At 36.9% G+C, this 4068-nt stretch overlaps 1 long non-coding RNA gene across 1 annotated transcript; it reads left to right on the top strand.

The window, feature by feature from the left end:
* Window positions 1–2036: 2036 nt before the first annotated feature.
* LOC106517116 (uncharacterized) lies at window positions 2037–2573 on the top strand. Its single transcript, XR_001310159.1, has 3 exons — window positions 2037–2081; window positions 2199–2344; window positions 2469–2573. It is a non-coding gene; the product is annotated as an uncharacterized LOC106517116 (long non-coding RNA).
* The last annotated feature ends 1495 nt before the right edge of the window (window positions 2574–4068 follow it).

Genomic DNA, 4068 nt, shown 5'->3' with positions numbered 1-4068 from the left:
AGGACAAAGTATGCAGGAGGAGAAGCGTGCCAAAGTGGAGGTGACTTGGATGGGAAACGAATCACAATAGTGTGCATTGCCATGCACACTGACAAGTATTTAAAGGGGGGTTATTGTGAAAATTCAACTTTTTTTCAGTTTTATACACTGCCTGGCCAAAGAAGCGTTGCCACCAAAAAAAGGTCTCACACTCTAATATTTCATTGAACCACCTTCAGCTCTGATTACAGCACGCATTTGCTGTGTCATTGTTTCAATAAGCTTCTGCAATGTCACAAGATTTATTTTCATCCAGTGTTGAATTAATTTTTCACCGCATTGATGATGGTAGAGTCTGACCACTGTGCAAAGCCTTCTCCAGCATGTCCCAAAGATTCTCAATGGGGTTAAGGTGTCAATTTGTGTGTGAAAATGATGCTTCATGCTCCCTGAACCACACTTTCACAATTTGAGCCTGATGAATTGTCATCTTAGAATATGCCCGTGCCATTTTTTGATATGTACACCATTTTCATGACAACTGAGGGCAACATCGTTCCTTGACTGAATTACAGAATATGTTGTATGTGCCTGGAAGATTCATAATACCACCCCCCCACACACACAGGTGCATACAGGTTGTGTAAGAGCTCAGAACGTCACGAGATCACGCATATCGTCTTTTAAAGGTTTGACCAAATTGGCAAAAATTCTTTCATTACCCAACATAATAAGATTTTATTTTAAAACTCTGAAAGGTGATGATCAATATGTCWTGTTTCAAGAAATGCTGAACCTTACATTTTTCACCCTCTCCACAAAACCAACTCAAATTGTAGAGTTTGAAAAAAACTGAAGAGGGATTTCAAAGCTTTCTGGTTTGGAACCTTTTGTGTTWTTACATTGATAGGAAGACTTAGATAACCTAAAGATCTGAAGGAAGCAACAGTTGCTGTGTTTGATCACACCACACATTACTTGTAAAATAAGGAGCACATCATTTGGCAATTCCTAAAGTCTCATCTGCCAACGTTCTGAACGTTTTGAAACAGCAGCATCAGAAAATTTCTGACAGCTTTTTTCCTGAAGTTACCACGCCTAAAGTCCTTGAAGAACGGCCACAATTTTGCTGAATTTTCATGTTTTGAGTCGATCTTTTCATTTGAAAGGTGCTTAAAACATGAGAATTGGTRCACCTTGTATTTAATTAGTTCATACAAATGGTGCAAAACTCAGACAGTCAGAGATTATCTCCTAAAGCTGATGTTGATCTAGACCTAAAATTACCAAATACAGTAACAAATCAACCAAGACAAAGCTTAAACACATTTTGCAAGACTTCACTGGTTTCATACCATTCTGAGTAATTACAAAAATGAACATGATAATTATTTATTTCAACTTAAATGTTAAAAATGCTGTTATTTTTGTACAAATCGGGCACTGCAGTGTTTTTCAAACAGGTAGAACCTTTTAGCGGATGTTGTCTGGAACCAAACAAAACCACTAAGTCTCTTGATTTGTCAACATATGAGCAGGAATGTCTGTGTGTTCCAGGTATTTTAAAAGTGYCTCCATGTATGGTTTGAACAAGTAAATCTAATAGGCTTTACTATTTCGCACATGGGCAATTAAATGAATGCAACACACTTTTGTGGACACAGAAGATTACTGAATGCTTGCAGTTTCCTAACAACTCTGCTCCTGTATCTGTATAAAAGAGACGCTCAACATTCGGAGCAGCACAGCAACAACCTCCCTGTTCATCTGAGACGTTCTGCTCCAGTGGTGAGGACTGACTGAAATTATATTAGTATTTGGTACCATRTTTAATCAAATTGTGATTTTCCCTAATTTACTTGGATTAAAATCCTATTTTCTGTTTTAACAGGTGAAATAACTGCAACCATGCTGAAGGTAGCTCTTATTTTTGGATGCCTCCTGAGCCTCATTATAGCTCAACCTGTAAGTCAAATTTAATGTCATTAGCAAAACTAACACTACTTTTATTGTTACCATGTTGTRACCTAACACTGATCATAATAAACTMTCCATAGGTGGAGCACCAGCGTGTTGCTCGCTCTGGYTCCAACTCACGTGAGGTGAGTTATTCATGTCCTCACTTATCAAACCACACATAAACATCAGTTACTGAACAATTCCTACAAGTTTTCTTAAATGTRTGTGTAATGATGTTTCTGATTCTGACCACCACTCAGATGAAATATCCAGCAACGGGGTTGGCAAATACAGCAATTCAGCAACAGCTGATGCAGCTTCTTGCTAATCCAGCCACGCTCACGCCACAACAGATGCAAATGATTCTCACTTCACTCCTGCCACTTCTGACAGGATAATACAATAAGTAAGTGTAATATGTACTCACTCAGTAAGTGAGTTGTAAATAGATCTCTGAYACAGGCTGTTTCTAAATATTTATTGGATTCTCCGGAGAATATAACAACATTTAACTCTTTTTTTCTTTTCAGAGTTAAAGCTTGCTGTTTCAACCAGAGTGCTTCCTCACTCAGTTTGGTCAAACAACAATCATCATCATCTTCTGTCTGATAAATAAATACTGATCAATGAAAAAATGTCTACTGTTTTATGTCTCCACTCCCTACAACAAACAAATAAGTAAACAAANCTCACTATAATATCGTATAAAGCTGCTATTGTCAAACTGTCTACAGATGGAGCACAGACAATTTGCTCGATCCAAATCTGGTTCTGACTCTGATTCTCATGAGGTGAGTTTTTTGCAGTTAAATGACACATGAACAAATGARCATTTCCTGAGAGCTTTTTGTTTGATGATAATGTTACTCATTTCTCTTTCAAGTCAACTGCAACCACAGCTACAACAACTAAAGCAGCAAGTGCAACAACAACTACAGCAGCAGGTGCAACAACAACTACAGCTGCAGGTGCAACAACAACCACAGCAGTGGGGGCAACAACACTACCGCCAGCACTGCAACAAATTATGGACCTTCTGAGGAAACTTGGATTTAAAATCTGAAATGTAATCAACTGATAAGTRCATTTTAATTTGGGTTTTCACAAAATTTGTATCTTCATTTTTCACGATTCTCCAATAAATGTCCAATATTCTGTTTCCTTTCTTTTCAGATCYAAAGCTCACTCTTTTCACCAAAATGCTTCTTCAGTTTAATGTTCATCATTGCCTGTAAAAGCTGACAAATAAAACTTAATAGAAACTGTATAGTGCAGTATTTTTCTTTTTTCTTAAAGTTTTAAATAATTGTTTCAAATTCAAAGCATTTTTCACCACTAAAAAAAATAAATAAATAAAACTACAGTGTTCGGTACGTAGAAAAAAAATTATCAGCTGATTTTTTTTCATGGTTTACAGCTTAAAAATTAACATTTCACATGTACAGTACTCTACAAACATTTAAATTCTGCCTAATAAATTTTCAGCTTCTCTCTGGGCACAACTTTGCCCTAAACTTTTGCATTTTTAGAGCCAAATGTTTTAAAACAGATACTGATTTTGAACTGCAACACAGATTTAAAGGGGAGTTATTATGAAAAAAAAACCTTTTTTGAGCTTTATATGATGTCATAATGTCACTCCCTCATTAAAAACACACCCAGAGTGTTGCATTCATGCATGTTTGAGAAATCCTTGAATCTCCTGTGGTAGCCACACGGAGCTGCCTAAGCACTTGCTGAAACAAAACACCACCTTTTTACACAAAGTACCTTCCTGGAGCTCAGTCCCCAATCGAGCTATTGCCCCACAGAGCACTCCTCCCCTGAAGCATTGTTCTGAAGATGTGCTGAAGTGGGAGTGTCTGAAATGGTAGGAGGCTCTTAGAGAAACAGAGGGCGAAATCAAGGTGTTTAGATAGATATTTATACATGTATATACAGTATTTTCATGAAAAATGAAGGTAACATAGTTACTTGATTGTAGTACAGAAGTATGCCTGGAAAATTTACAAAACCCCACCATACATGCTTATAGGTTGTGCAAGAGCACAGAAAAAACACCTGTTTTCACGTTTTGTTTTTCAATGTTTGACAAATTGATGACAATTCTTTCATTTCTCTATATAAGAG

Source organism: Austrofundulus limnaeus, unplaced genomic scaffold, assembly GCF_001266775.1.
Source record: "Austrofundulus limnaeus strain Quisiro unplaced genomic scaffold, Austrofundulus_limnaeus-1.0 Scaffold45, whole genome shotgun sequence".
In the NCBI taxonomy this organism is placed as follows: domain Eukaryota; kingdom Metazoa; phylum Chordata; class Actinopteri; order Cyprinodontiformes; family Rivulidae; genus Austrofundulus; species Austrofundulus limnaeus.
The sequence above is the reverse complement of the archived record's forward strand: the minus strand, read 5'-3'. Positions and strand labels throughout refer to the sequence as shown.